Genomic DNA, 10101 nt, shown 5'->3' with positions numbered 1-10101 from the left:
TTCCACCAGATGATTACAATGCAACTGGGCTCTCTAGCATTCCAGAAATCTTGCTGTATAAGAAAGGCAGGTGTCTGGGGCTTAACAGCAGATGAATATTTCATCAGATATATGTGTCGAAAGGCAACAGAATCACTGATTTCCTCACACTTAGCCAAGTAAAATGGAGCTTCTTTATATTCTAGAATGGACTACCCATCCCCATTTGGTGCACACACACTGAAAAACCCCAAACCAAACCAAACTTTGCTAAGCCGGTTGTCTCCATCTGGGCTAAATTGAATAGTCTCTTTGGAATAACTGGACATCTTAGACTTAAAATGCTGTCTTTCATTTTCTTAAATTTTTTAAACTTTATTTTATTGAAGTATAGTTGTTTTACAATGTTGTGTTCATTTCTGATGTAGGGCAAAGTGATTCAGTTATACATATGCATATATACTCTTTTTCATATTCTTCTCCATTATGGTTTCTTACAGGATATTGAACACAGTTCCCTGTGCTATACAGTGGGACCTTGTTGTTTATTTTATATATAGTGGTTTGTATCTGCTAATCCCAAACTCCTAATTTATCCCTCCTCCACCCCCCTTCCACCTTGGGAACCACAAGTCTGTTCTCTATGTCTGTGAGTCTGTTTCTGTTTCGTAGATAAGTTCATTTGTGTCACATTTTAGATTCCACATATAAGTGATATCATGTGATATTTGTCTTTCTCTGTCTGACTTAACTTCACCTAGTATGATAATGTCTAGGTCCGTCCATGTTGCTGCAAATGGCATTATTTCCTTCTTTTTCATGGCTGAGTAGTATTCGATTGTATATACGTACATCTTTTTTTTTAATTTTAATTTTATTTTTTTAATACAGCAGGTTCTTATTAGTTATCTATTTTATACAATTAGTGTATATAAGTCAATCCCAATCTCCCAATTCATCCCACCACCACCACTCCCCCCCCACTTTCCCCCCTTGGTGTCCGAACGTTTGCTCTCTACATCTGTGTCTCTATTTCTGCCTTGCAAACCAGTTAATCTGTACCATTTTTCTAGATTCCACATATATTACTTAACATATGATATTTGTTTTTCTCTTTCTGACTTATGACAGTCTCTAGGTCCATCCGTGTCTCTACAAATGACCCAATTTTGTTCCTTTTTATGGCTGAGTAATATTCCATTGTATATATGTACCACATCTTCTTTATCCATTCCTCTGTCGATGGACATTTAGGATGCTTCCATGTCTTGACTATTGTAAACAGTGCTGGTATGAACATTGGAGTGCGTGTATCTTTTCAAATTAGAGTTTTCTCCAGATGTATGCCCAGGAGTGGGATTGCAGGATCATATATGGTGGTTCTATTTTTAGGTTTTAAAGGAACCTCCATACTGTTCTCCATAGTGGCTGTATCAATTTACATTCCCACCGACGGTGTAGAAGGGTTCCTTTTCTCCACACCCTCTCTAGCCTTTATTGTTTGTAGACTTTTTGATGATGGCCATTCTAACTGGTGTGAGGTAATATCTTGTAGTTTTGATTTGCATTTCTCTAATAATTAGCAATGTTGAGCATCTTTTCTTGTGCCTATTGGCCGTCTGTATGTCTTCTTTGGAGAAATGTCTATTTAGGTCTTCTGCCCATACATAAAACGCTCTGTCTTTCAGGATGCCTTCCCTGCCCTCCTCCTTTACTAAGATGGTGGTACTCCTGTGTGTGGGAGAGACACTGTGTGCAACCGACCTCATGGCAGAGGGGCACCTGAACCTTCTGGCCTGAGGCTGGTCCTGGGGCCAGGTCAGGCCAGTGTTAGCTCACACCCGGGCCCTACACTTTCTGCTGGGCTCTGCTGCCCACGTGTGAAGCTGGTGAGACCCATCCTCTGCTGCCTTCCTTGGCCTTCCTCTGCTCACCGTGAGCTACAGACCCCAGAGCCAGCACCATTCCCTCCTCCAGGGCCTGCGACCTGGCTGCTCCACAGAGGGTACGTTGAAGGCTTTCGGCCTCAGCCTCACATCCCACCTCCCCGGCAAGGCAGGGCTTCTGGATCCCTAAGGCCACACCAGAGGGCAAGGCCCTGCCCTCTGTCTGACCTCGCCTCCTCCTTGGTAACTCGTGATTAGGTTGGGCCTTGGACAAGGATCCCTCAGAGAGTCACCAATGCGGAGAAGCACAAGCAAGCCCCTAATCTCTCAACTGATTCCATATGTCCCTTCGCAGGCTGAGGATGAGGGGTACGCCCTCTTCCCACAGCTCCCCCTGCGGGCCCGCCACCCACTTCCTCTCCCTCACGGCCCACTTTTCTCTGGAACAGCAAGTCTGTTCTAGGTGACCCAGGCTGAAATAGTGTCCTTTCTGCTCTGCCAGAGGCCTCAGCCCTCTAGGATTTGCTTTTGATGTGCTCAGTGAGGACCAAAGAACTTGGAGAATGGTTCTCACAATGAAGCCTGGCTTTCAACATCATGGCTACAACTCAAAAAACTCTTCTTTTTACCAACCTCCAATGGCAACACTACCTTCCTCTCTTAGGTGCTAGCCTCAGTCACACCCCTCCATTCCTCCGTCGCAGGCCAACGCTGCCTCAGCGTGACTAGGGACAGGGTCAGCCACATGGAAGTGCAAAAAAAAGCCCACTAATGTGCATTTTAAGGTATGGTTATTACTCTCACTATAATTATATAGGAGCAGTTTATTGAGGACCAGGTCCTGTTCTGTGTGCTTTACATGAATTAAGTCATCTTAATCCTGATCACCACCTGATAAGCAAACAGGCACAGAGAGGTTAAGTAACTTGCCCAAAGTCACACAGCTGTCAAGATCAAACAGGGATTTGAATGTAGACCGGCTCCAGAGTCTATGTCCTTAACTTCTCTCCCTTCATGAGGCCCCTTACCCTCTGCATGCTCCCCACTTCTCTTCTTGAGAGACACAGAGATGAAGAGCTCCCAGAAAACATGCTTTGGACATGAGAGGCCCAGGATATCTCATTACCAAAATGCCTTTTGGAAGGAGCTGGAATACAATATTTTAAAAGTAAATATATGTGCAGGAAGACGATTCAGTTGGGTTTATTATCCATCATTAAAACTCTCCCTCCCAACAGTATATAATCTGTCTCTGTGGAGTCCAAGTCCTTGCTTCAGGCGCTGTTGAATTCCAGACACCTCCATTAACCTAGTTTGGCTTATTATAAAATGTTTCCACCCTCACTCCTTAGCCTCGCTCATGACTGCCTCCTAATTCCTTCTGTTCATCAACTATACTAGGCCCTGCACAATTGACAACATGTTCTGACGAGATTATATATTGTTTCCTGATTGTGTCCTACATGTGTATTTTATTTCCCCAACTTGGGGGCACAGTAGGGAGCACAGAGAAGGGGCTCAGTACATATTTGTATATTGATTCACTTAGGAAAAAATAAATTATCTCTACTTGCTTACCCTTCAAATCTTTGGAACTTAAATTCAATCTCTGTCTTCCTTTGTATTTCAAATATATGCACTGCGCTCTGTGCTAAACTGCCTGGGTCAAGATTTTAGTACTGCCAGTGCCTTGCTGAGTGGCTTTGGGTTACATGCATTTGCCCTCCATGCCTCATTTTCCACAAATGGAAAATGGGGATATAACTGCACTATCTCCTAAGGTTGGCATGAGGAGTAAATGAGATAATACGCATTGAACAATTAGACTAGCTCCTGGCACGTCGTAAACGTTCAATAAATGTCAGCTATAAAAAAAATGGGTGCATGTTCCTCATTTACCTTACAGTCTCACTTATGCTGCCCTCTAGTTGTAGCACACATTTACATGCAAGTGACAAAACACAATATTTTAAAGAATTTAAATTTCCTATCCATTCACCCATTTCCTCACACTTTTTTGTTTTTTTTTTTTTTTAAGCGGTGTGTGGGTCTCGCACTGTTGTGGTCTCTTCCGTTGCGGAGCACAGGCTCAGCGGCCATGGCTCACAGGTTCAGCCGCTCCGCAATATGTGGGATGTTTGCGGACCGGGGAACGAACCCGTGTCCGTTGCATCAGCACGTAGACTCTCAACCACTGCGCCACCAGGGAAGCCTGGGGAACCTTCCTCACTTTTTTCCAATACTGTGTGTGATTTTCAAAGGAACCCCCTCGACGGTCACATTGTCCTGGCCACCAGGTGGCAGCGTTGTTCAGTCAGGTACAGATTATTGGCAGTTGCCTTACGCTGGGACCTGGCATGAGTTTAGGACACTGTTTCAGAAGTTACACATGTTCTAATTTTCTCCCTCCTGTTTACTTTCCTTGTCCTGTGGCTGGCTGTTTCTTTCCTCCTTCTTCTTTTCCTCTCTACTGTTTGACCCACCTCCATTATACATTTGACGGCCTCCTCAAATATGCACCTTGCAGACTGTGGCCTGGCAGAAATATGGTTGAGGCTTCCATACCACCCAGCAAGGTTTTGACCAGAAATAATGTTTTTTTAAAGAGCCACCTTGAACATCCTGGAAGATTAAAGGTTTTATCACTAAATAGTAAATCACTAAAGGGGCAAGAAAGGCAAGTGCCCCCCTGGTCTCCCCACTCCAGTCTCTCCCCTCCTCTGCACTCCAAGCCCACGTCCGGGCCACGGTGACCAATCCTGACGTTCGGTGGCCACCCTGACACTCTCCATGGCTTCAGAGTCCTTCCCAGCACCGTTCTCCTTGAAGAGCAAGCCAAACCCATGTTTGCCGTCTCAGGTAGAGCAAGCTTCTGGGTTCAAGTGTAGTGTGTGTGCAGTTCCCAGGCCCTACACCTGCGTTTAGCTGCTTCCCAGAGCCACTGCCTAGGCCTCTGCACCATTTCCCCCACCCCATATGACGACAACAGCAAGGTGTTAATAACATGGGCCTCCCATGTTCAAAGCATGTTTTCTGAGAGCTCTTCATCTTTGTGTCTCTCAAGAAGAGAAGTGGGGAGCGTGCAGAGGGTAAGGGGCCTCATGCAGGGAGGGAAGAGGTTAAGGACATAGACTCTGGAGCCGGTCTACATTCAAATCCCTAGTTGATCTTGACAGCTGTGTGACTTTGGGCAAGTTACTTAACCTCTCTGTGCCTGTTTGCTTATCAGGTGGTGATCAGGATTAAGATGACTTAATTCATGTAAAGCACACAGAACAGGACCTGGTCCTCAATAAACTGCTCCTATATAATTATAGTAAGAGTAATGACCATACCTTAAAATGCACATTAGTGGGCTTTTTTTTCCATGTGGCTGACCCTGTCCCTAGTCACTCTGAGGCAGCGTTGGCCTGCGACGGGGGAATGGAGGGGTGTGTTAATAACAGCAGCCACCTCCAGTGAGCCTGTTCCGTGTGCTCAGTGGTTCACAGGCATCATCGCATTTCATCTTCAGAACAGGGCTGAGCTGTAGCGGTTACACTGGTGGATGCCATGGCTGAGGTTAAACAATTGGTCAAAGTCACGCAGCCCCGAAGTGGAAGAGCTGGGGTTGAGTCCATGCCACTGACTTGAAAACCCTCGCTCTTACCCCCACCCCACTCGCTGGAGGTCCCCCAGGACATCACATGTTCTTGCTTCAGCAGCTAAAAGTGGAACAAACCACCACCCTCACGCCTACCCCACACCCACAATTCCCAGATTGCCTTCCCCTCATCACCCACAGCTCATGACTCTGCAGAAAAATCAGCCCTGGCAACTTGACCTGCCCTCTGGAAAGGCTGTGGTCCTTCACTCAGGGATCCCGGCTCCAGATGTGAGGCCCAGATGGGCAGGGCAGCCCCATGGCAGTGGTAGTTGGCCACATGGTGAGGGAGCTGACTCTCACCGTCTGCAGTGCTGAAGGAGGCCCGTGAACTTGGGAAGGAGGGGGACACAAAGGGAGGCCTACGAGGAGGCCTGTCCTCTGATTCAGAGCTAAGGTTTGGCTTCTCGGGGTCACCAGGAATTCCTCCACACCCTACGGAGGGGCCAGCTCCTGAATGGAGGAATTCTCCTCCGACATAAGGGAAGGGGCCAGCGCCTCCATAGCCTGGGTGGGATGCGTTGACAAACCATTTCTGGGCCATGAGGCTTCCTACAAAGCCAGGCCGAAATTCTTTCTGAGAGCACTGGTGACAGAGTCCACATTCCTGCTGCTGTAGTTGGGTGCTGCATTCCCATCCCCGTGCTGGTGAAGAGAGGAAGGAGCAGGTTGCCGTGACAGTTTTGGTTCACTGCATGGGTGATTTTGTTGGCCTGAAAAATGGGTAGTCATGGAAACCATGGAAGGCCTGCTCTGGAAGGGCCCTACTAGCCTTGTGTTGCCGTCCGTGTCTTATGTAACGCGGCTTCCAGAATTCTTCCGCCTGTAGGTATAAACCATTAATGCATCCCAAAATCAATTTTGGGTCACAACCAGATTTTTTTTTAAAAAAAGAAATAGACTAGAATTGAATACAAGGGAAAATATCAGAGTGCCTTGCATATGTCAAGTCAGTTATTCTCTGGGGGCATTTTTGTTTCAGTTCTATACGTTTATGAGTGTAGTGACTCGCCGTATAAAACAGACTCTTGTTGTAGCTGAGGTCCCAAATGCTTGTAAACTGCTGCTAACCTGAGTATCATCTTGACAGAAGGGAAAAGCTTGCTTCTTTTTTTTCGGAGGAGAAAAACATTTCTAGTAGTCCAAAACTGGACACAACCCAAATGGTCATCAAAGGTAGAAGAGCTAAATAACGTGTGGCATAATTATGCAATGGGAATATTATGTATACGGGAAAGAAAGTGAATGAACTATAGCTATAAACAATAACATGGATGAAACATATTGACATCATGTTGAACATAAAAAGCAAGAGGAGAAAGAGTACGTAATTTATGATTCAGCTTACGTAAAATTTTTAAAAGGCAAAACTAAACTCTGTGGCTTACAGATACATCCATAGGTGGTAAAATTATTAAAAAGTGATCATTACATCATGTCAGGCAAATGGTTACCCCAGAAGCGAAGGGACACCAGGTGGGGGAAACCAGAGGACTGACCATGTTGTTTCTTAGCCCTGCTGGTGCTTACATGGGAATGCACTTTAACATTGTTAGTTAAATTATATGTTTATGTTATATGCATTTCTAGGTATTCATCTTTCATAGTTTAAAAAAAATTGTAAAAGTACAGTGATCAAATTTTTACCTTTCAATCTATATTTTTATTAGTTGCTAGTTTTATGACTTGCCGGAAAACATCTCGTCAGTGAAACATTCACAGAAGTAATTATAAATTAAATTACGTCAGAGTCTACTAGTTCTAGACCGGCACTGGACAATAGAAATTTCAGTGATAGTGAAAGTGTTGTACATCTGTGCTGTCCAGTACGGAAGCTACTAGCCACATGTGGCTATTGAACACTTGAGATACAGCTAGTGTAGCTGAGATATTAAATTTCAAATTTTATTTAAATTTAATTATTTAAATCTAAAACGCCACATGTGGCTAGTAGCTACCATATTGGACAATACTGGTCTAGACCCACTTGCTTGGTATAATCAAATGTAATAATGCTTTGTTTTCAGATCAACCTAAATTTGAATCCTACCTCTGTTACTACCACCGTAAGAATTCAGGTGAAATACTTGGTTTTTCTAATCCTCACCATACTCATCTGTAGAATGGGGATGAGAAGAGATACTTCTTAATCTTGATATGAAGACTGTATTAAATTAATGAATACAGACCACCTATCACAGACCCTGCCAGTGGTTGATGTCAAGAAATGTTGGTTTCCTTCCCATACCTATGTGGCCATCCTGAAATTGTGTGACCTCCAAATAAGGACTGGATGAGAGAATTCAGATGATTTAGTGTAATTTACACTGCATCTTTATCATCAATTCCAAGGATGTATCTTCAGGGCAGCAACACCATCACTGCAGCTCTTTAGCAGAGCTTCTTCCATAGCTCAAACTCCAAAGAAACATTTATGTCCATGTTTCCAAGAAGAAACACATATCCAAATACCAGCTCAGCCCTTAGATATAGAAAAAGACCACCTACCCACATCAAGGTTTTTTTTGGTTTTATCCTGATTTGTTTCTTTGATTCAACAAGTTTACACTTTTATCCTTAGGGAGCAGGATGCATTATTTATTTCTCCCCTCAGTGAGTAATTCTTTCTTTTTTGTTTCTTTTTTTTTTTTTTGCAGTGCTGTGCGACTTGCAGGGTGTTAGTTCCCCAACCAGGGCTTGAACCCGGGCAGTGAAATCACAGTGTCCTTACCACTGGACTGCCAGGGAATTCCCTGTAATTCTTTTTTTATTGAAGTATAGTGTTTTTTGGTTTTCTGTGGTTTTTTTTTTTTCCTTTTTTGGCCACACAGTGCAGCTTGCAGGATCCTAGTTCCCCAACCAGGGATCAGCCCAGGCCCTCGGCAGTGAGAGAGCAGAGTCCTAACCGTTGGACCACCAGGGAATTCCCAGAAGTATAGTTGATTTACAATGTTGTGTTAGTTTCTGGTGTACAACAAAGGGATTCAGTTGTGTGTATATATGTATATTCCTTTTCAAGTTATTTTCCATTATGGTTTATTACAGGATATTGAATATAGTTCCCTGTGCTATAGAGTAGAACCTTGCTCCTTATCTATTTTATACATAGTAGTTTGTACCTGCTGATCCCAAGCTCCTAATTTATCCCTCCCCTACCTCCTTTCCCCTTTGGTAACTATAAGATTGTTTTCTAGGTCTGTGAGTCTGTTTCTGTTTTGTAGATATGTTCATTTGTATCATATTTTAGGTTCCACATATAAGTGATATCATATGGTATTTGTCTTTCTCTTTCTGACTTACTTCACCTAGTATGATAAAGTATAGGTCCATCCATGTGGCTGCAAATGGCATTATTTCATTCTTTTTACGGCAGAGTAATAGGCCATTGTATACATGTGCCCCATCTTCTTTATCCATTCATCTGTCGATGGACACTTAGGTTGCTTCCATGTCCTGGCTATTGTGAATAGTGCTGCAATGAACACTGTGGTACATGACTCTTTTTGAATTATGGTTTTCTCAGGGTATATGCCCAGTAGTGGGATTTCTGGGTCGTATGGTAGTTCTATTTGTAGTTTTTTAAGGAACCTCCATACTGTTCTCCATAGTGGCTGAACCAATTCACATTCCAACCAGCAGTGTGAGAGGGTTCCCTTTTCTCCACACCTTCTCCAGCATTTGTTATTTGTAGACTTTTTCATGATAGCCATTCTGACCTGTGTGAGGTGATACCTCATTGCAGTTTTGATTTGCATCTCAGTGAGTAGTTCTTCAGCGATTTTCCCTTTTGGTATATTATTATATAATATTATCCTATCTTATTAAAACTTAACTTATATTCTCTCAACATTTTTTACTTCTGTGCTTCTAATGTGTCTTACTCTATGACCAGAAACCTTGACAAATCTGCACTGTTTTAAGAATGGAATTCTCATTTACAACTGATATGGGCTGAATTATGTCCCCCTCCCCTCCAAATTCATGTGTTGAAGTCCTATCCCCCAGAACCTCAGAATTTGACTGTTTTGGGAGATGGGGTCTTTAAAGAGGCAATTAAGTTAAAATGAGGCCCTGACGGTGGACTGTAATCCAATATGGTTGATTTCTTTATAAGAAGAGATTAGGACACAGACAAGACACAGAGGAAAGACCATGTGAAGGCAGAGGAAAAGACAGCCATCTACAAACCAAGGAGAAAGGCTTCAGAATGAAACCAGCCCTGCTAAAACTTTGATCTTGGACTTATAGCCTCTAGAACTGTGAGACAATAAATTCCTGTTTTTTAAATCACCCAGTCTGTAGTACTTCATGATGGCAGCCCGAGCAAATTTGGGCAACTTTCCTCCCATGAGGCTTCTCACTTTATATATACCTGGCCAGATATTTTTTGTAGTTTTCTTTTTTTTTAATGTTTTAATATTTTAAAAATTTTATTGAAGTATAGTTGATTTACAATGTTGTATTAATTTCTGCTGTACAGGAAAAATTATACATATATATATTCTTTTTCATATTCTATTCCATTATGATTTATCACAGGATATTGAGTATAGTTCCCTGTGCTATACAGTAGGACCTTGCTGTTTATCCATT

This window comes from Tursiops truncatus, chromosome X (assembly GCF_011762595.2).
Source record: "Tursiops truncatus isolate mTurTru1 chromosome X, mTurTru1.mat.Y, whole genome shotgun sequence".
NCBI lineage: Eukaryota > Metazoa > Chordata > Mammalia > Artiodactyla > Delphinidae > Tursiops > Tursiops truncatus.
The sequence above is the reverse complement of the archived record's forward strand: the minus strand, read 5'-3'. Positions refer to the sequence as shown.